General features: G+C 39.4%; 1 long non-coding RNA gene across 1 annotated transcript; it reads left to right on the top strand.

Moving 5' to 3' along the window:
- The first annotated feature begins 14,827 nt into the window (after positions 1 to 14,827).
- Positions 14,828 to 21,200, top strand: LOC140000714 (uncharacterized). Its single transcript, XR_011805887.1, has 3 exons — positions 14,828 to 17,333; positions 17,734 to 17,817; positions 20,651 to 21,200. It is a non-coding gene; the product is annotated as an uncharacterized lncRNA (long non-coding RNA).
- The last annotated feature ends 2,281 nt before the right edge of the window (positions 21,201 to 23,481 follow it).

Raw genomic sequence — 23,481 nt, 5'->3', positions numbered from 1 at the left:
GGAAGGAAGGAAGGAAGGAAGGAAGGAAGGAAGGAAGGAAAGAAGACATGAGTGTTAACATCCCATTCAGTTCATGTTTTCCCTTCCTGGTCTTCAGCAAGAGCAGAGTGCCTAGTGTTTGTGTCCACTTTCTCTCTGCAGTGGAGATCTGGCAGATGCCACTTAAATTATTTCACTTTCTTTTTCCCTAGTAAAATCATTAATATTTTCCTAGCTTTTACATAGTCATCAAAGCATCCTTTGCTGACACTATTCTTCTTTCTTCCTTCTTTACTTTTGATCGCCTGGAGACCTGGGAGGAAAAGGGAGATGAGAGAAAGGCTACCAGAGAATATAGTGATGGGAACCATTTTTATGGACAACAAAGAAAGGAGCAGATCCTTGGCCACTTTTAAATCTCACTTATTTACCTGTGTTTTATTTGTGCTTTTTCCCTTAATTTAGACTTTTTTTCTGTTCTGCAGAGCAATATCTCTTTTTCCCTTAATTTAAACTTTTTGTCTGTTCTGCAGAGCAAGATCAGTCATATCTGTCTACATCAGAATTCTCAGTATTATTAACCTGATGCCCGCCCATGCTGTAGGATAGATGCACGATAAGTAAAAAAAGACAAGTCCCCACACCAAAGATTTTGCATTCTCTATTCCCCATGCTGCAGACATTTGAGACTAGATGTATGTGAAGGCCAGTATTTTCATTCCTAAATGAGCAGAGTCAAGGGACTTCCTTTGGAATTAAGGGCTATGCATTTGGAAGTAATAGTGGAAACACGGGCATGGAGGGCTTGAAGGAAGCTCCTAAATCACCAAAACTGGTCCACTGCATCCACACAAGAAGTTGTTTTCCCTGAAAGGATCACAAGACAGCTGCTGTTCATATCAGCAGTAAAATATGCCTCAACACATCACAGCAGACTTCCGAGCTACCAAATAGACAAAAAGCCATGTTGTACCACCAGAGAAAGACAATAGTAGGGATAATATGAACCCCAAAATCTTTGCAGTAGCAGGCAGCTAGCTGAACAAAACACACAAGTGTTTTTAGGCTGCAGGCTACATTCACTTTCTCCACAAATACTGAATACTGAGAAGTCCCTCTCAGTCTGATATAGAAAATAAAAATCTAATTTGATGCTAATCCTGCTAGGTGATGAACCTGAAGGGTCAGGCAAGTCACTTTCATCAGGAACTGGGTTGCCAACAGAAGCAGCAGCACAACTCAAAATCAAATTAAAAAATAATATATTGACTTTGTATAAACCTCATAATGCTGTTTACTTTTGATTTCATTTTATATATTTACTTCATGCAAACTCTATTGAGGGATGTTATCATAGTTATTTAGTCATTTTCAAGAGACAGAAAGAAATTACAGAAATCTCTAAATACAAACATAAATAAATACTATGTGTAAAATCTCTGATTTCATGGTCCTGGGATAAAATAAAATTTAAATATTTTTAATAAAATAGCCCTTCATATATGTATTAAGGGACACCTTTCTGCTTGCCCTGTTCACCTCCTAAAATGGAAGACACTGCTATGAATGGAGGCCTTCTCTATATTTTAGATGAAGAAGAAAAACTAAATCTATTTCTTTATTCACACTGAGTTTTTTCTAAACCCACCCATACAGAAAACTTTCATATTTGCATAATTTCTCTGCACACATGCTTAAAATAGTACAAAATTGGCCACTGTTCAGATGAGTCAAAATAAATGATAGCGCCAGCAATAAAATGATATTAATATGTCTAAATAGTGACTTTCCCCAAGCTCTGCAATCTGTGAGTTCAAGCCAACAGACCACCACCCATCTCCCTGCTGTACGATATGTTCAGATCAAACTCTTCATTGCAATGCTTGAAAGGCTCCTGATCCCCTAGGAAAAACATAGATGGTCAGGAAACTGTGTGCTAAGTTCAGATACTATTTCAGATGTAGTGTACTGTGCCTGAAAAGAAAGCAAACTTATTACTCACAGCTGCATTGCAACAAATTCAGAGATGAAGCTAGTGAGGGCCCCTTTGTATTTTTTTTGGCCTCCACACAAATTGTTGACATCATTTCAGTCTTCACCATTCATCTACTGCTGTTCTGAGTTTAAAGCAGTATTTCAAAGTTGGGAGAAGTACTGGTCAGTCAGTGGGGAAATTCCTGTGAGAACTCCTGCACCTTTTGCTATTGCCTGAAGAAATAGACCCCATGCAAAAACTGCTTCCAGTAGCCATGTATACCTTTAAAATTTTCACTCATTTAATTCAGGACTTTGAGAATTCAAATAAATCTACAAATAAAATAAATAAACAAACTCTAAAGTAGAAACAGAATTCCACAATAACTGTGAGTATATTTACACTCTTCATGTTGCCTCACTGTATCACAGAATAGTTGAAGCTGGAATGGACCTCCAGAGGTCATCTGGCCCAAACCCTTTGCTCAAGCAGGACCACCCAGAGCTGTTTGTCCAGGACCCTGTCCAGACTGCTTTTGAAGATCTCCAAGGAGGAACACTTCACAACCTCTCTGAGAAATCTGTGACAGGGCTCAGTGTCACCCACACAGTAAAGAAGTGCTTCCTGATGTTCTGATGGAACCTCCTGCATTGCAGTTTGTGCCCTTTACTTAGCCATGTAGAATCCTTGGTTTTCTTAAATTTGAGCAATCAAGATTTCATGGATGAAATTCTAGGCGAGCTGAAACACAGCTACTCACACTGACATTCATAATGCACCACACAGAGAAAGAGAGAGAAATCAGAGAGCAGCAGACACGAGGAGAAAAAACCTCTGAATGTATGGCTCTGACATTGATTCAAACAAACCATTTACCACAAACTCTTGTGTGACCACTTTACAGAAAAGTGAGGGCTCAGATATAGGTTGGTTTAGTTATGCTGTAACTTTCACCACCTCACCTGTGGCTCTCAGTTAAGTGCTTGAAGGATGCTGAAAGTATTGATTTAGCTGGTTAAATTGCTGCTTATTTTAAACTTAAGGAGTAATGATTACTCCTTATGCTACAGTGGTTCAGCTGGTTACTGGTTCCTTTTTGGGGAGAGTGAGATTTCACCTCTCATAGGGGTGAAATTTACCTTGGTGTGGAGGAAGAGGACAAACTTCATTCAGTCTGTGGCAGTGCCTGCGTTCAAACCCGCCTTTGAACGAGCTTCACTGGGAGAGTGCCAGTGCTTCACTTGAGATTACACAAAAGAATACTCAAAGAAGGGTGGAAGTGGTTCACCAGTCTGCACAAATATAGATTTCAGTCGCAGTGAAATAGCAGCAGCATCAGAAATACAGCTCTTGGCTTCTGCCATTTCCAGAGGTACATCTGAAACTCTCTCCCCCTTTCCATTTTGGCAAAATTTTCTAAGGTGCTGCCTTTTGCAAAGTCTCTTTTTCATTCAAATGTAGCCTTTTTCTAATAGATGTATATGTGTTTGCAGTAATTACAGAAGATGTTGTCCTTTTCATTTATGCCTGCGTGATCCAGTTTGACATCATGTCATAAAAGTTTATGTGTTGTGTTCTCTGAGCTCCTTACTAATATCCTTGGCATTCTCCCTGGCTATCCAAAATCAATACCATTGCTCCTCTCTCAATAAAAAATGGAGTGTTGAACAGAGTCCAAATGTGCACACTGACAATTTGCAGCAATTAGATGCTGTGCTAACAAATGGCCATCCCGCAGGTGATAAAGCGGGACCAGAAGGATCACTGACATCTTTCACAGGGGTGCCTACAAATAGCTGGGATGTTTAAAAAGTGGGTTAACTTTCCATCCCTGTGTCTCTCATTGGATAGCCACAGAAACAGAGAAACTAGGAAGAGAGGCATTCAAATTAGGAACCTTGGCGATCAATTTTTACTTGCAGACGGCTGATTGTAATCAATGTTAATTAACCAGACTCCTTTTCAGACCAAGCTACACCAAGACAGTAACTGCATATATTTTTGCCCGAGACAACTGATTTCGCTGGTCTTCAGAAAAGGATAGAGTGATGGTTTTGTGAGCTGCAACAGAATACAAGATTGGGGGGGGGGGGGTTGGGGAGGGGGCAGGGAGTGGAGTGAATTAAAGTTCTTAGGAGCACATACCTTTAAGGATAGAGAGTACAGCAGCAAATTTGTCATTTGTGGAGCTGCCAGTGGGATGGTGCACCACAGGCCTTGTAGCTCCTAGTGTTAATTCAATTTTCATTGTGGAGACCAGAAATTCAGGGGTTTTTCAACTAGCTATGTAAAATAGACATTAGCTCTGAGGTTAAGTTCAGGAGAAGAAGTGCTGAGTCAGAAATGGCATCCACGGTGTTAGTTTTCACAGGTTTTTCTTATGGATTTGATACTGTTAGTTAAAACATATTTCTTTTAAGGCTGCAATTAAAAGAGATTTTAAATTCTAGCCTATTAAAAACTACAAAAAAATATTTCAATTTTCATTGTTTTAGAAAGTTTGTGAATGTGACTAAAATGTACTCCATAGGTTAGAAACTGGAAGATGATTGTAAGCATATCACAGAATCATAGATGGTTTGGGTTCTGTGGGACCTTAAAAAACATGTGATTCCAACCCCTCTGCCATAGACAGGGACACCAACCACTAGTTCAGATTCCCCTAACCCCATCCAGGCTGGCCTTGAACACTTCCAGGGATGGGGCATCCACAGCTTCTATGGGCAACCTGTTCCAGTGCCTCACTGCCCTCTGAGTAATGAGTTTCCTCCTTATACCTAATCTAAACCTACCCTTGTTTAGTTTAAAGTCATTCCCCCTTGTCCTATCACTCCATCCCCCCAACAAGGAGTCCCTCCCCAGTTTTCCTGTAGGCCCCCTTTAGGTACTGGCAGGCCAGTACAACATCTCCCTGGAGCCTTCTCTTCTCCGGTCCGAGCAGCCCCAACTCCCTCAGACTGTCTCCATAAGAGAGAAGCTTCCCTTTGATCATTTTCATGACCTCTTCTGGACTTGCTCTAAAAGGTCCATGTCCTTCTTGTGCTGGGGGCTTCAGAGCTGAACGCAGGGCTCTAGTTGGGGTATCACAAGAGCAGAGCAGAGGGGGAGAATCACCTTCCTCAACTTCCTGGCCTCGCTGCTGTTGATGCAGCCCAGGATATGGTTGGATCTGAGAGCTGCAAGTGCACACATCCCCCTTTTTATTTTCAAAAAGGGTGTGAGAATGTTGGAGAAGGATTGCATCCAGCTATTTGGACCCATGGTTGACAGCACTGAACTCCTGGGGAAAAATAATAAATAAATAAATACATGTAAATAAAGCTAATGACTAAACAAACATACAGGCTCAGTAGTCTTCTGAAATGCTTGCTGAAGTGCCCACCCCAGATTGGTGGGCACAGTCAGAGAAAGCTGATACTACTCCTGAATGGGCTTTACCTGTACCTCAGATAAACAAAGGAGTTCATTTTCTAGTACTGTCAGACTATTGCCTCTTCCTGACGCAAGACTCTTTAAAAATTCAGACTGCAAGAGAAGGAAAATATACTGGTGAGGCAGGATTTATATACTTGCCTATATGCAAATCTTGCTGCATTGATCTGTGAATTTAGTGAATAAAGCTGTCTTTCCAGGGATCTTTGACTAGAATAAAAATTGAGGTTTTCAGTGAACCCTGAATGCCACAAGAATAAACTCTAAACATCAAAAATACTGTTGTTCCTCAGGCTTAGAGGTGCCTTGATTGTAAGCTAACTGTGTCAGGGACTTTTTTGTTCTTCATCTGTATCCTGGAAGTGAGTAGGACATGGTTTCCAAATAGTTCTTCTAAGCATGGCAGTGATACATAAGCATTAATGCAAAATTAGTAAGACTTACTCGGGCAAATAAAAATACAAAAATGCTGTTATGATTTGCTGTGCTATATGGATGGTAGCACGTAAAGCTCTGATTTGCTTGTTGCAGTTATTGCAGACAAGTCAGTAAAACAACTGTTGCCCAGTTCCCCCTATGTGCAATTTGAATACTAACTCCTTCTTTCTGTTCTTCCTCTTGTCATTTAAGATGCTATCTTGCAGAAAAGGATACATACTTGTATGTACAGCATCTATGACAGCCAGCAGTGAAGGTGTACAGGGACGGATGTGTCTTGACTCCAGGAGGAGTTGTTTGGATTGTTTAGACTACATATGAAACTATTAGATGAAAGAAAGAAAAAAAAAATACAAACAAACAAACAAAAACCTTTTAACTAATCTGTGAGTTTTATAAAACACAGAATTACTAACTCAAGCTTTGTAGGTAATTTCTTTTTCTAGGACATTAAAGGGAATATGGAGACCACATGCCAGGACTGTAATTTAATCCAGCTTTATTGAAGACATAGCCTACCACCACCAAGAGAAAAAGGTAGTCTCTGTGCAATCCTACTGTTACAGAAGATAGCAGGGACATCCCCTGTGCTTCATGGAGTATGGCTGCCCAAACTGATGGTGGAACAAATCAGTACAGAGCTCAGAAGTACAGGAGCAATAATGACTGCAGATGGCCTTCCAGTGCAAAGTTCTGGAAACCATTCCTGCTTCAGCAGAAGGATAAATAAATCAATAAATAAATAAACAAATAAATAAATGGAATCTCATTTTCCCCACTTATACATGTATGTTCTGACAATAAATATCATGTTCCAGGTACTCCTGTAGCAGTCAGTATACAAACCATGCAGAAGAAAGCAAGCTTCCTTTTCTCTTTCTGTTGTTTAAATGAGCTGGTTTTCAGCTTTCCATAAAACAGAAATTTCAGTCCTAACTGAGCACATAGATCATAAGCTGTGGTAAAATAGGTGTAACCACAATGCACAGACATAGTTTTTACTAAGGAGAAAACAAACTTAAGTGATCTGCAATAGGGAACTTTTAGTCTCTATTTTACAATACACAACAAAAAAAAAGGTTTCAAAGAACGTATTACTGTAAAAGCCTTAGATATCATCAACCTTCACTTAATCCTTGACCTTAAACATATGGTCTCTAACTGGCATAAGTTGATCAACAGGGGCAACAGTGAAACTTTTAGTGTAAGAGAAATGATCTTTCATAGCTTTTCTGTATGGTTTGCTTCTTAATGTGAGTTTTAGTAAGCACTCTAAGCAACTCTTCAGTTGACAATGCATCAGCTAGTGCATATAATGCCCACTGCATCACCACAAAGACTTCTCTAAGCCACAAGTTGTTTGTTAAATGTCACATCAGCTGAAGTGCAACTTGCAACAGCCATTTAAATTGACGACAGCACAGAATGTCCTAGTGTAAGTGAATGTCCTGTGCCTAATGTAAACAAATAAGATCACGGTTGTTTGGACAGCAGAACAAATGTCTACTGACAATAAGATTTGAAAAAGTCTGGCTTGTTCCAAGCTCAACACTGAAGCTAGGTTCATTTGTAAAGTTTGAATCTTGAATTATTTCCAAACAAATTTAAACCAGCTTCTACATCTGAGATTCAAGAAAGGCATTCAGATCCTCCATTTAGGATTTGCTTCAAGATTTTGTATGCATTTGAGAACAGCAGTAGTCAGTGCATGCCAAATTCCAGCACATGCCAAATTCCAGCAGTAGAAGGACAGTTTCACATGTGAGCCATCCAATGATATGCAATTCTAGTAGTCAGATAAGCAGAAAAGTGAAAAAGCAGAAAAACACCATTAATTTCATCAGTGCAACTGGGATTTGCCCCATAAAGAAAAAAAAAAAAAAAAAAAGATTTAATTTTAACCAATGTCTAGAGAGAAGAAACTGTCACTGATGACTCAGTTTATCATAAATTGTGAATTGATTACACAATGATAATAATAATCTTAGGTTGAATTCATTTCACATGTCTTTTGATTTTACAATACTTCATTTTTTTACTAACTGACAGGTGCCAAAATTTAAAGTTTTAAGTCAGTGAAGGTTATATGCACTCCCAGGTATTTCAGACTTGTGAGCATTGCCAATTTTCAGACTTCTCCTGGATTCCCCAGAAACACAGCAGTGTAGGGGATGAAAACTTTTCTCATTTCTGCAGTCACGTTATCCATGAGAGTTCACTGATGGAACATTTTACTGAACTGAACTCAGAAGACTGTCCCCTATTCTCCCCCAAATACATGTACACACATACACACACACACACTCCCACACAGTAACATCCCATTTCTTCCAGCACAGCTGAAATCTATACCCAAATATTAGTGAAGGATTAAAAAACTCTGCAGTGAAACATGCATTCAGAGCTGTCCTAGAATATGTCAAGTATTTAAGAGACACTTGCAAAATTAATTAATTAATTAATTAATTTAAAAAAAAATCATTTTTTATTCACCAAAGACAGAACATTCAGCACCTTGCAAAATCTAGCCTTTTCAGTGAGTAACATTCTGCATAGGCATCACTGCAGAGCATCCCAGAGATTCAACCTATACTGAAGACCACCTTGTCTAAGCAACTGATACACATCTTGGTCCCTCAAATGGTTCTTCAAGATATTTGTGCAAAGAGATCCAACACTGAGTGTGACATAACTTGGCTACTATTTAATGACATAGAGTGATGCTGTATGAGAGGTTAAAAATGGAAAGTGAAGGCCATGAGACAACCACCTTCTATTAACAGCAAACCTAGACCTAGACCTAGACATTTTCATGCTTATACTAGAAAGCATTCATTTTCAGTCGAGTATAACTCATCATGGTGGGTCAGACATCACAGCTATGTTGATGAAATTAATATTAAAACACAAGGAACAAATGAGGATTGACTATATACATTCATTCTTTAGCATTTGTTTTTCTTATTTTCTGTGCACAAAATATTTCTAGAGTTTGTCACACAGGAAATGCACTTTGCTGAGGAGCAGAGTCAATGTATATTTGGAAGCCAAGGACTGTTTTTTGAAAGGATACCAACAGGTATACCAAGATATTATTCGTTTTTTTCATTAAAGTGGACTGTCCTAATTCTTTTCAGAACAGTCCTAATTTTCTAATGCCTTCAGCAAGAAAAATCCTTTTGGCACAAATGCCTGTCAGGTTTGCCATTGGATGAGCTCATTACCATGCATTTATCCAAGCAATATTCCAGTGATATTTTCAAAGAAGGCAATGAAAGTGAGTTTTCACTTTGCTCACACAGAGTCTGGTGTTAACTGCAGGCTCTGTGGAACGGCAAACTTAATTCAAATTAAAAAAAAAAAAAAGTTTGGATTGCATGACAACTTTTTGCTAGGGCTCACATGACAGACAGACCTACTTGCAAGCCAGTTTTCTGCTGGTGAACTCATTTAACATTTGCTGGAGGAGAATAAATTGTCAGAGCCAGATGTTCTCCACTTTCATTCCCTTCATGTTGCTCCTTCAGGTGTCTCAGACTTTGAACAGTGCTGATGGCCAGTTTGGGATGTAAACTCTGTTATCAACCATCTGACTTTCAGAGAATTCAGAAAATTCAGGAAAGGCATCTTAAGGGCTCTTTACAGTTGATGAAGTGGATCAGGCATTTTCAGGGGCAATTTGGACCAGAAAGAAATGTAGCTATCCTTGCCATCAGGGCCAACCTGAGGTGACAAAGCCCCTTAATTAGATGCTTCTACCTGAGTGTCTGAAATTGGGTAGGATGAACATGGACCAAGACATAGATTACCATTTCAGAACATACATTTTGCTTCCAGCAACTCAGAAGTTAGCTTTCCATCTACAAATGTAATATCACCAATCATTGTAAAGAAGTCAATTTCCCAACACAATCAACATCTCATTAAAGCATATATTTGTTATACTTTTGCTATTGCATTATGTTATACATAAAAAACTGTGAAAGCAGACAGGGAAACATATTCAAATATAGTTTCATACACAATACATACATGATGGCAGAACAGTCTGCAGTGGTGAATGGAAGCAATGAAGGAGATACAAAATAAAAAGTGTCCCCAGCACCAGTTGTCTGAAAGAAAATGAACAACATGAAAAATAAAATCTGTAAAAACTTTGGATTCAGATCTGATGGAGGAAAGAAATGGAAATGGAGTTTTTCTGGGAAAGGAAAGGAAAGGAAAGGAAAGGAAAGGAAAGGAAAGGAAAGGAAAGGAAAGGAAAGGAAAGGAAAGGAAAGGAAAGGAAAGGAAAGGAAAGGAAAGGAAAGGAAAGGAAAGGAAAGGAAAGGAAAGGAAAGGAAAGGAAAGGAAAGGAAAGGAAAGGAAAGGAAAGGAAAGGAAAGGAAAGGAAAGGAAAGGAAAGGAAAGGAAAGGAAAGGAAAGGAAAGGAAAGGAAAGGAAAGGAAAGGAAAGGAAAGGAAAGGAAAGGAAAGGAAAGGAAAGGAAAGGAAAGGAAAGGAAAGGAAAGGAAAGGAAAGGAAAGGAAAGGAAAGGAAAGGAAGGTGGGTGAGTGGAGCCTGGTCGTGATGAAAACAAAAGCAAAGAGACATGCTAGAATTGACAATGACAAAAAATATATATCTGTAGAAAGAAACTAAATTCAAAATAGAGTTAAGCAAAAGTACCTCATAAAGCCATCGACTCTGAATATTTTGAGGCTGAAATTTCATTTTCTCTGTATTTTGCCAGCGGTGAAATTAACTTTCTTTTAGAAAGCATTGCTATTAAATAACTTCTTCCTAAAAGGAATAGTCTCCTTATTAAAAATGCAGTGAATACACTGAACAGTGGGTTCACAGCGTCCAGAAGATATCCTTGGTTAAGATTCTGGTTTGTTATTTTCTTTTTCTTTCTTTCTTTCTTTCTTTCTTTCTTCCTTTCTTTCTTTCTTTCTTTCTTTCTTTCTTTCTCTCTCTCTCTCTCTCTCTCTCTCTCTCTCTCTCTCTCTCTCTCTCTCTTCCTTCCTTCCTTCCTTCCTTCCTTCCTTCCTTCCTTCCTTCCTTCCTTCCTTCCTTCCTTCCTTCCTTCCTTCCTTCCTTCCTTCCTTCCTTCCTTCCTTCCTCCCTCCCTCCCTCCCTCCCTCCCTCCCTCCCTCCCTCCCTTCCTTCCTCCCCCCCTCCCTCCCTCCCTCTCTCCCTTCCTCCCTTTCTTCTTTGTGTGGGGGGATGTTTTTCTGTTGTTTTTGTTTAATTTTTATTGTTTTTCATGATCTCACTTTCTAATAAGGAGTATATTCTGACCTTTTATCCACAAAACAAATCTTGTTATATACATACAGTCCTGTGCAAGGTAATCAGGGATTGTTCTGCTTGATATATCTAGAAATTAAAATGCAGCTGTTGCAAAATTTGTATAAACTAACTACAGTAGACTGGAGTTAAATATTTATGTAATAAAAACTGGACTAACTTTTGAGTTCCTCGAAGATCAGAGTTAGCTTTTAGTTTGTGATCAAGTGTAAAACAGTGCCGTTTTCTATTCTTAAGCCAGCAGACAGCTCAAGACACCCCTGGGGAGACATGGTGCTTTTAATGAAATATTCTTCACTGAGTCTTAAGTCTGAAAGTTTCGTATGACTTTGTGTGAGTCCTTATTGTTATTTATTTCACCACCAGATGAAGGAAGATGAGGGAAAACGTTATAGAATCCTAGAATGGTTTAGGTTGGAAGGGACCCTAAAGATCATCCAGTTCCAACTCCCCTGCCATGGGCAGGGACACCTTCCCCCATACCAGATTGCCCAAAGCCCCATCCAGCCTGGCCTTGAACATTTCCAGGGATGGGGCATCCACAGCTTCTCTGCACAACCTGTGCCTCACCACCCTTTGATTTAAGAATTTCTTCATAATATCGAATACCTTCCAGCTTAAAGATCTCACCCCTTGTCCTGTCACTACTCTTCCTGATAAAGCATTTTAGCATATTAAAAAAGGCCTCTTCTTTAAGTACTGGAAAGCCATTATAAGGTCTCTCTGAAGCCTTATCTCCTCTAGACTGTAAAAAAAATAAAAGAGCAAGAGTGAGAAAAAGAGGAAAGAGAGAGAGAAAAAAAGAATGAAAAGAAAGGAATGAACGAGTGAATGAACAAATGAACAAAGGAAAAGAAGAAAAACATCTTAACAAGACCAAGGGAACTATGATGCTTAAGCAACATAAAGCACAAAGAAACAATAAAAACTGAAATGGACAAGCAGATTTGGATTTCTCTCTCCCCATTTAAATAATAATTTAAATAATGAAATTGCAGTAATTTTTGGTAATCCAAAGCACCGATATGCTTGCAAAATTAAAATGTTATTTTCATCAGGAAAGCTGAGTTTTTTATAACATAGCTGCTGCTGGACAAGAGTCAATATAAGGAATAAATGCTGAAAGAGGTATTGCGAAGTTTGATACAAACATCTACTTTATTTACACTCTCACAGATAATTTAGGAAAAAAAAAAAAAAGAAAGAAAAAAAGAAAGAAAGAAAGAAAAAAAAAAGATCTTGAGTATTCTATCAATAGGAAAGATGCCATCAAACTTTCCTGAAAACAGAGCAAAAATTAAAAGCCATGTCAACTTTGAACCACATTTAACAGAAATTAGTGACTAAATATTCTTTGTTTGGAAAGGTCTTAGTCAGACCTTTAAGCTGTTAAATATACAGACTGCAAATATAACAAGGAGGCTCAAATTGGTAACATGTTTAGCCAGCATAAATTGAGAAAACAAAAGTTGACATGAACAGGGGACAAGTTTGGCACAAGGCTGCATTTACCAGGATGGCACACATTGGCTAAGGGCTTGTCTGGAATCCACAGCTTCTGGGTACAGAATAGAACTGCAAATGCTGCTCTTCATAGTCAGTGTTCATTAGTTCCTTTCAGGCTGGTGCATGCCCTGAATTTTATTTATTTTTCAAATCCCAGTGAAAGGCAAAGCAGGAGTTATTTTCAAACCAGAATATTTGTTTAATGTTTTTTGTTTGTTTGTTTGTTTGTTTGTTGTTTGTTTGTTTGTTTCAGTATTAAGCCTATTTGAGGATGAACACTTGGCTATTTTTAAATGAAATTCACAGAATCTTGGGAAGTTTGTGTTTAATTATTTTAGATGTGAGATGTGCTAGGAAGGATAAAATTTTAGGTTTTGTGAGCCCCAAATAAAACCAGCTTCATCTATTTCTTTCTTTTTCGTAGAAAATTGTATCCACAAAGTTCTTCAAGCATACTTTTTGGGAAACACTTATGATGGGTTTGCCATTTAATGACCTCACTCCCAGAAATCTCTTTGTAATGAGTAATAATAATGAAGATGTCATCAAGCAGTAAAATATTCTGGAGAACTGGAGGCTGTGCTCAGCTCACAGTGTATGTAAACAGTGAAAATATATGTAGCGTTGCAATATCCTATGGTCCTGCCTGCAAAAATACAGCAGTGTAAGATTTTTCTCCTCACAGAACTGCATTAAATTGTGAGAAGAAAACTGTGCTTGAAATTCTGTTATCCTTCTTACTCTGCTGCATAGGAAATACTGGGCTAATGTCTAATCCTTCAGGTTACAGGCAGTGTCCCTTGTCCATTTCAACAGGAGGACATGCTCTCTTAGACAACATTTGTTGAGGCTGCAAGTCAAAACCACTGATGAAAGCCAAGCTTCCTGTCTGTTGTGCGGTAAGCAGTAGTCTCGCCCTGTCTTATCTGACTTTTTGTAGACGTTTACGACTTCTGCAAGGGAACAGAATTTCTGAGTTTTCATTCCTCGTCAGCTTTAATTTCACAGCACATGTGTTCTCTGTTTATAGACCTGTCTACAAGAGTTCTAGAAACAAATTTCCTGATCACCCATAACATCTATCTTTGGAAGTAACTCTTTGCCTAGAACCATGTTATCATCACAGTGTTCTCAGACTAGCTGTTGTCTAACAGATGTATATGGGGTGCAGAACAACGGGACCAACAAAAACTCCTGCTAGGCTCTAAGATAAGATAAGAAAGCTTATTCATATTTTCCCAACAAAGACTGGAGTAACTGTTCTGGAGGGAAATTAAATCCTGTTTAGGAGTGAATATTCATATCATTATCCATGAGTGATCTTGCAAGACTGACAGGCCTCCATCAGTCACAGAAAGGGAAAAAAAAAACACACACACCAAAAAAAAAAAAAAAAAAAAAAAAAAAAAAAAAAAAAAAACAGTGCTAAGAACCTCCAAGTTTGAAGATATCTATAGGAAGAAGAGTAGTAAAGTATTTTGGTTAAGATGTTTAGCTCCACTGAACTTCCAGTGGGGGAAATCAGGCAGGAGGCTTGAATTTTGAGATGACTGTGACCATCCTGGTGGTGCCTGGAGGCACCTGGAGGGCTGAGCTAACCCAGCTGGCAGATGAGGAGATGAGTAGGCAATCCTCAGCAGCAGCAGGATTCCTTGGAATTTTCCACACTGGTTTCCATACTTCAATTTGCCACATGCAAATTGAGATGTCTTGTTTATTTCCCTACAGAATGGTCAGATCTGGCTTTTTGTTTGCTTGTTTCTTTGTTTGACTCTTTGTTTTGAGAGAAAGAGAAAGAGAAAGAGAAAGAGAAAGAGAAAGAGAAAGAGAAAGAGAAAGAGAAAGAGAAAGAGAAAGAGAAAGAGAAAGAGAAAGAGAAAGAGAAAGAGAAAGAGAAAGAGAAAGAGAAAGAGAAAGAGAAAGAGAAAGAGAAAGAGAAAGAGAAAGAGAAAGAGAAAGGAAGGAAGGAAGGAAGGAAGGAAAAGGAAGGAAGGAAGGAAGGAAGGAAGGAAGGAAGGAAAAGGAAGGAAGGAAGGAAGGAAGGAAGGAAGGAAGGAAGGAAGGAAGGAAGGAAGGAAGGAAGGAAGGAAGGAAGGAAGGAAGGAAGGAAGGAAGGAAGGGAAGGAAGGAAGGAAGGAAGGAAGGAAGGAAGGAAGGAAGGAAGGAAGGAAGGAAGGAAGGAAGGAAGGAAGGAAGGAAGGAAGGAAGGAAGGAAGGAAGGAAGGTGTCTCTCAGCCAGACTCTGGGAACCAGAAAAATGGTTTGATGTGGTCTCAGGTCAGAATAAAGTTTAAGAACTGAATAGAAAGCAACTTCCAGACTGGTCCTGGGAAGGGTGTTCCTTGGTGGAGATAGGGAACAGGTTTGGTTTAAGATGAGCTCTGAACTCTTTACACTAATCAAGACCTTCTGGAAGGAGAGGATGACACCTCCAAAACTGGAAGTGATACGCCTTCCAAGACTCGTGTCAGCTGCCTACACCAAGCTGAAAAAGTTACATGCATTTGTACAGCTTACTAGTCACCCTACATCTGGGGAGATTAAGTGTCTGTGAGTGACACCAGCAGGGTGGAGAGAGCCAGGGAACCAGGCAGTGGAAACACCAGGAATCCAGCTGCTCTGCTGCCCACTTATCAGTGTGCCATGGTGATGCCGGCCTACTGCTTATGGCAGTCTCCATTCCTGGGCCCCTGACCACAGAATGTAACTGAGGGGGGAGGTTCACCTCCTCCCTTGTCTGGGATCTCTTGGTCCTTCTTTTACTGCTTCCTAGACACATAAATCTTAGTTTCCTGTAAGTGGTGATACAGTAAAAGTGATGTCAGTCCCTGGGGTGGCAGGACACTCTAGGGAGGACAAGGAGGAGGACCTTTTAGGAAGGGTTTCCTCTTGCTGTGCAGTGTGGCCAGAGCCAGGGTGCTGCAAACTGAGATTGGACCCTTCCAAGGCTGCAGACTTGAGCTGGGAGCAGCACTGCCTTTAACAGGCAGAGCCAGGTGGCCACTATGGTGTCTGACTTCGTATCATACAGCCTGAACAAAAAGTCAGACCTCCAGCTCCTGCAACCTATTGTATTTGTCTGTCAATCAATGATCTGAAACCAATAGGAAATTATTCAAAGCCAACATACATCTTCTTACCTCTTTGGCTTGCCACCCCAAGATGGGAATAACACTGAACTGAAGGATTGAGTCAGGTATATGCCAACATTTTTTAGGAAGTTCCTCCATCATGCCTGAATCTCCAGTGACACTCCTTGTGTTAATTTCTAAATCACAGCTAACACATTCAGTTTGTGCCTTCAGAAACTTAGAGTAGGTGATGAATTTACATCCTATATTTATGTTTTTCATATAAGAAAATAGATTTCCATGTAAACATTCTCAAGGAAACACCATTATGACTGCACAGCACAGAAAGCTTAGAGGAGAATGCAAAAATACTGTCCCTCTGTAGATTTGTCACAAACCATTTCACACAACCTGGCAATTACTATGGGAAAATATTTTCTACATGTAAATACACGAATGATTTCCAGGGGTAAGACCTCTGATGAAGAAGATGAGTGAGCAGGGAGGGAAAAAAAAAATCCCTTTAACATGGATTAAAGAGGGGAGAAGGTTTGTGGTTTGTGGGGGCAAGGGATTGTATGTTTTTGGGGGAGTTTTGTTTTTGGTGTAAGATGAGAATTCAGTAAAGCAACCCTAGTAGCCCCTGGATTGGTTTAATGCAAGTGCAAAAACAGGGAACACCGGTCATGGTGGTGAAACACCTGCTATCTTACATAAACCTCACAGAGTCCTTATGCTGCAGAGCAAGGTGCAATCACCATCTAACTGGCTAACCTAGGGTAGTCTGACCTCCAGTGAAGCTTGTTCCCACCCACCTGTCCCTCATACTCCTCACCTTCCCCCAATTAACAAGCGATTTTTTGCTTTAGAGCATTAGGGTTTATAAGATTTGCATTTGTTTTTGCTCACCTAATAAAGATGGATCTTCTAATTATCTGTGTGCTGTCTGACGCTTTAATAGAGCTCATTATGCTCTTAATCTTGTGTTTTACGGAGTGGAAATAAGAATTCCACCTCCCCACACACCCCCAGGAAGGTTACACTAATGGCACAAACCCTGAAATAGGCTATTTCCTCCAGCCCTGAAATCTTCCCTCCCCTCAGCTCCCTCATGCTACACCCCATGGGCTCCCCCATCCTTCCTTCCTTTAGGGCAGGAGGCTGCTCAAAGCCCAGCCAGGCACTCTGGGAGGGATGCCCAGGTCCACAGCATAGCCTGTAAATATGGGAAGGATTTTTTCAAGGCTTCCTATCTGGGAAGAGGAAAGAAAACTGACCTGAACAAATAACCAGCGATAGTTAAAAAGAATGTTACCAATATAGCAGTAACTTCCACCACATAAAAAGGTATTCACCACTCTCTCACTTTTCAGCTTCTCTGAAACGTCCTTTTTCTTTTAAGGAAAAGTGTAAGCAGAAACCGACAATTTACTTTCTTCAATCTTTAAAGATTTTGCTTGTGTTCTTGCACTGTGGACTACTTTGAGGCCTCTGCCCTGGCCTTCTGCTGCTCTTCACAAAGCGGATTTCTTCGTGCAAGTTGGCAGGTGTTATTCACACGCTCTGCAGATAACGTGCTGATCACACAGAACTGCTTTAATTCCTTGCTTCCAGCTGCTTGGTTGTGTTAAACAGCAAAAGGTACATTTCTGAATACTCATTGCCCATGTAAGCAAACACTGCAGTTGCTACAAGGATCTGCTGCAGCTCAAGAACAGAAAACAAACTGAGCAATGAAACATGCTATTTAAAGTGTGATGTGCCATATACTAAAATAATAATAGTAATAATAATAAAATCTTTGAACATATTACATAAAATAAAAGTACAAGTAGAAAAGGAAATCTATTTGTTTTTATTAAATGTTTGCTAATCTGGAAATAGCTTTTTAAGAATTTTCAGCGTTTGTCTGCTAGCAAGTTATTTGGAATGATATTGTTAAATGTAGTTTAGAACCATCATATCAATTTTGGAAGACTTATGAAACATGCCTCACTGCTGTCTCACCAGAAAAATTTCTTCTGCTCATCATTTATCATAGTGGTCACACATGTTGCTGAAAGGCCACAACCTCCTGTTGCAGCTTGGGGTGCATTATCAGGACCTTAACATGATGTGGAGGATGGTGAGTTATTGAAAGGTAACTTTTTGAAGCAGACAAATGTTATTGATCTGTGGGGGAAGAAAATCTATTTAAACTTTTTTGGTACAATCTCAGAGTTAATACAGTATTCTCAAAGCAATGCAATCAACGTAGGACCAATGATTTTTTAATTGAAGCTGGTACTCTCAGATTTGTTTAGGTCTATAATCTCAGTGATCTTTTTCCTCAGCAAGTCATGAAACCCTTAAAAATGTCTAGCAGATTACCAATGAGTTCTTATTTTATGAAGAACAGCTACAACCTCATAAGAACTGTTTGCATCTCTAATTCTGAATCCAGTCATGCTATCAGCAGATAAAAGGCCATAATTTTCATTCCCTTTGTTATTTGTTTATTTATTGTTAATTTTGGCACTTTTTATTTTCATTGCTAGTTTGTTTTGCATTACTCCACATCACACTGCTCTAAAACTAGTTTTAATTTTAGTACATACTATATATTTTACCACTATATCCTGGGAACGATCAATGACCTTTCTTAATAATGTATCACTTTACCGAACGTTACATGTAATTAAAAAAAATGAACACATGCTATATTTATATTTGGTAGTAAAAATTCCTTCTCAAATAATGCTGCTATCAACACAATCATATAGACAGACATTGCTATTAATGGTAAAGTATGAACAAAACCACAAATGTCAAGATTTAGAGGTACTGATCTCTCAGTGGTGTAATCATAACAACATGTGTTTTTTGTTGTTTTTTTTTTTTTAGTTGATAGACTCCAACTTGCAGCATTTCTACTGCTTTGGGTTTAACCTATCTCATTGCCCTGTCTCCACTGCTTTGAACTGAATATTGTCAGTCTGGAGACAGAAGGATGTTAAGAATAGTCACTAGTAAATTAGCTTATGTATTGTTACAGAATTGGAAAAGTAGTGGAGGAACTCTTGTGATAAAATAAAGAGAATAGAATCATCCTCCATGTAAGAGATAGGACAATTTATTGTCAGGACTGAAGGTGCCCTCAGATCCTTCCACTTTTTCGACACAGATTATTTTAGCATTTCTAAATATATTCTGTCTCATACTAGCACATGGAGATGATCATCATCAGTCCTTCCTAAAGTTTATTACCCCTTTATGTCCCATTTTCCCTAAAAAAAAATAAATCAAGAGAGAGATTACAGAAGTCCATGAGATCTGGTTAGTTGTTTTCCTACACTCCTGGCTGCAAACTGATGTGAAGACCTGCTATCTCCACTACAGCGTCAGTACTGCCCACCTTCCTGTTCTTTAACAAGATTTCCATGAACCCAAGCCCCTTGGTTCCCATCACTGTGAATGCAGTCTCCAGTCACCTGTGACTTTGCTGGGTAAAGTGTTTGTGGCCAGGCACCTTCTGCACTGAACTGTGGGCTGGGGAATTTGTTCTTCCTTTGTTTCAGGAAAGCCTTGCTGTTTTGTTTCCCCTGGTATAAGATAGGGACTCTTTATTTGGAAAGGTTTGATAGTTATTCTTTTATACATATTTTGTAGATATATTAACATCTTAAAACATTTGGCATTTTAGACAGATTTTAGTTGTATTGCAATACAGTAAAATGTGAAAGGAAAGGAAGAAACACTATCCTTGCCTTTACAGGTTTGTTTTCCTTTTTATGATTATTATAATGCTAAATGAAAAGAAACTGGATTTTTTTTTCTTTTCTTTTCTTTTTTTTTTTTTAAGGGGACCCTTTTCTTCCATTGTTTATTAGCCATGCGTAACTGCTTAAATGGCAGGGTCACCTTTCCAGGTCAGGCATTTCACATAGTCCCTCTTTGTGTATAAATATGACTTTAGCCTTCAAACTCCAGCACACACTAACTCATGCTACAAGTAGTGTTTGTTTCCTTTCTGCAGGCATTCCATTTTAGACTGTGATGCCAAAGTTTACATTTTAGAAACAGCAAACTGCCTCCTCTACTTAGTGTAGGAAAGGCCCCATGACAGCCTCGAAGTAAACTGAATTAAGAAAATAATCGGGTCTTTGTAAGAGCTAGCCTCCATTTTCTACAGTTTCTTTCCAGTGTTTATGCTAGGTTACAAACCAGGCAGGAAACGATGTTGTGAGCAGTAGGTGACAGCCAACGCGATGGGTCCTTGCCACAGCAGAGTGGATGACTGCACACTCCTGCATTTACCACGAACTGCCAGAGCTCCCTGATACCTTATGGACTCACCTAGAGACATGCAGATTGCTGTATCTAGCAGCAATCACCCCTCTCTTGTGATGCGCAGGCTGCATGCAGAGTTGTCTTGTACTACCAGAACACTGTCTGAACAGAGGCTCCAGACATCTTTTAAAGATAACCAGCTCCTATGACCTCTGTGTCTACAGCCTCTTTTTTCTTCTCTGGTGTGTCACACTTCTGTCATCTGGTCAGTTGAGAGGGTACACCTCATTCAATATGCAGTGCAAAGAAAATTTAATGATATTGTGTAGACTCAGTGTGTTCCTGGGGAAAGGACAGCATCTAGAACTTTATGTGTTTGTCTGTGTAAATATTTTTTTGTTCAATACTTAGGGTTATTTTTTTGCAAATAAACAGCAGCTTGCAATGACAGTTGGTGCTTTGCAATTAAATAATTTACCATCTGTATGATCTCCTTCCTTATTGCTGATACTCTTATTCGAGCCACTGCCATTGAATATGTGCTGTGTAACACTAAGCACAGTGACTGGGCTCACTACCGAATAGATGATAATAAGAGGTTTGCTTGGTCACTTTCAGACCATAAGAATAATCTCAAGCTGATCGGCGAGTGTATTATTTCATCTCCCCCTCTATTTATTTTTGTACAGGTGGGAGTGATCCATTGTCTCTAAAATCAAGCTGCCCTTTGCAGTTGACTTCCCACTGACATGAAGAGCAGGCAGTGATTTTGCTTCCAGATGAAACCTGAGGAGATCAAACATCTGTGAAGAAGGGAGGATGGTGGCAACCCAGTGAAGTGCCTGAGAGCAAAGTGTTCAACATGCTCACTAATAAGTGTCAGCTTGATTTGAATCACTTGCTAAAGTGCAGCCTGGCTGAAGCCAAAAGAACATACCTTTCTTCAATGAAATGGAATCCCAACACATAAATAAAAGATTTCACCTGGGAAGAGTGATTTATTATCTCCATCCCAAGAAAGATGCCTGTGATTTACCACACCTCCTTGCTTTAAAGCAAAAGCAAAAACAATCCCTCCCAACAAAATAACCCCAAACCAGCAACCAACATCATTACCTCCATTAGTTGGCAGAGAAGTCTGAGATACTTTTATACAAGTGATTTAGCTGAAGTCAACAAAGTCATACAGATGGGAGAATAAGTGAGAGACATACTTGGTTCCTGATTCCAAACATCATGAGAAATTCACTGATATTCATTAAAAAATAAGAAAAGGAGGAGAAAAAAAAAAAAAAAAAAAAAAAAAAAAGACCATATCACAGTGGGCTTCTGTCCAATCTAAAATTCTGATCCCATATCCCACTGAAAGGAGCCAGCTAATTTATTCCTGACCATATGGATGTTGTAAAGTTGTAGAGATCAAAACCCTCTCTGACAGAACCTTGGATCAACCAAAGAATACATTTCTGTTCCCTCCTGAGCAGCCATTTCAGGTTTTACAGGGAGCCTGATCCATGTTGGGACAATGCTTTGGACAGCTTAGTCAATGCTAAAGAACGCTCATGTAGCAGACACAATCAATAGAGCTTATAATTTATTTACTTCATTCCTGAGTCTGAGGGGTTTGATTTAAGGAGCTGACACAGGATGTCAAAGTGAGGAGGGGCTTTGAGGGGTGAATGGCAGGTTTAAAATACTGTCTAGGTCTTAGGTAGATTCTCCATAACCTCTTGCTCAGGATTACATTGAAAACAAGACACTATTCATAGACACCCTTGGCAAATCACTACACCTCGTCTGCTGCTAGCTGCTGCCATAAATTACACATACAAAATTCAAAACCACTGGACAGTGATGACTGGGCCTCTCTCTAACTCTACTTGCTCTTGAAGTCTGAGCTCCTGTGAGTTGTGGGAGATGCAGGTAGAATAAAAGATATTTACATATATTTGCTAATTACATCTTCCCTACCACTACTGCTTGAAGTTAGAAAAAAAAAAAAAAAAAGAATGATTGGGAATTCAGGGTTGTCACAAGTCAGGAAAAACTGACGGTACTTGTCACTTATTTTGGCTGAGTACTCTTGCTTATTCCTAACCTGAAAATTTCAGGGAAGATGCTAAGTAAGTGGCTGTCTGGGTCAGCATACTTATCTTGATCAGGCAAATTTACTGAGTTCCTCTGCAACTTTGCCTTTCCTTGCAGTATGAAATAAATTATCTGTAGTGCTTACAGTGTTGCTTGGAATGAAGAGTACTTGCTGAGACAGTAGAATATTTGCAGGTGAAACAGTCCCATACTGGAAAAAATCTTTGCTTCAACCTACCCAAGCTTTTAGCCAAAAACAGGAAGCCACTTCTGCCACAGGAACTGGTTAGTGTCTTTTTCTTTTCAGTCCACAGCAAAGCATCAGCCAGATTTCACATGAACTTATCACTGGTAGGGACATGTCTGAGTGCATGACCAGCCTTGAAAATTCTCATGCAGCAATGAATATGTTGAAGACACCACATGAAAAGACAATTGAGTTACTTGCCTCATTTGCTCCTTCCAGGGTTTTATGGTCTCTAATAAAGGTGAAAATATGATATGAGTATGACATACATGTATCTTCTATTTACAAGATGCAAAATATTGCCTAAGCCTATAGTCCCGCTTATATTATGAAATATAAGCATAAATTCAGGGAGATAACAAAATGTAAGCTTTTGCAAGTGCTGTACTTATACCACTTCTGCCTTAATTTAATTTCTCGGGATTTCCTCCTGATGGGAGGGGTTTACAGAGTAATAACATCACAGGAATGGAAACCTTTCTTGGTTCAGAAATAGAGTGATGGGCACTGGCACAAAGCAATGCCCTCATCCTCTGAGGCTACATCCTTTTAGACAGGAGTACACTGCCAGCATTTGGCTAGAGGGCGCCTGCACAGGGGGAACTAGAGCAGGAAGACAAGTAAATCAATGTTTGTCACCCCTGTTTTCTGTCTCAGAGCAGGAGTTACAACACTGCACAGCAAGGAAGTGGAGCTGAGGCTTCTCTGAGATCCCCTCTAAGTTTTGTCAGAAACAATTGCAGCAGGTTTTGCAATACAGGGCAAGTAATGTACTGTATGGTAGTACAAGAATATCAAACCATAAGTGATTTTCTCTGTAAGGAAGAGAAGTTAGAGCTAGATGTTGTACAAAAGGAAATACAAAAAGACACAAAGGGAAGAAAAGACCACTTGAGATATTCCATGCATTCAGAAATACAAATGGCAGGGGCAAGATATATAAAATATCAGACCAAATATATCAAATGTATCAGACCAAAGTATACTTCTTTCCTGTTCATAAAATTATACTTAAAAGGTACTGTTTTGTGTTTCACAACTCAGGCACACGTTAATAAACTCCCACCTCTCAGCCATCTCTGTCTGAAAGGTGCTCCTTGGTCCTGTCTGTGTGAGAAGAAGAATGATTTGTTTGTCAGGGAACGTTCTGGGGAAAAAAGGGAAGGGAAGGGAAGGGAAGGGAAG

The sequence above is a fragment of the Anas platyrhynchos genome, chromosome Z (assembly GCF_047663525.1).
Source record: "Anas platyrhynchos isolate ZD024472 breed Pekin duck chromosome Z, IASCAAS_PekinDuck_T2T, whole genome shotgun sequence".
NCBI classification, from domain to species: Eukaryota; Metazoa; Chordata; class Aves; order Anseriformes; family Anatidae; genus Anas; species Anas platyrhynchos.
This window is presented reverse-complemented; position numbering and strand designations above follow the sequence as displayed.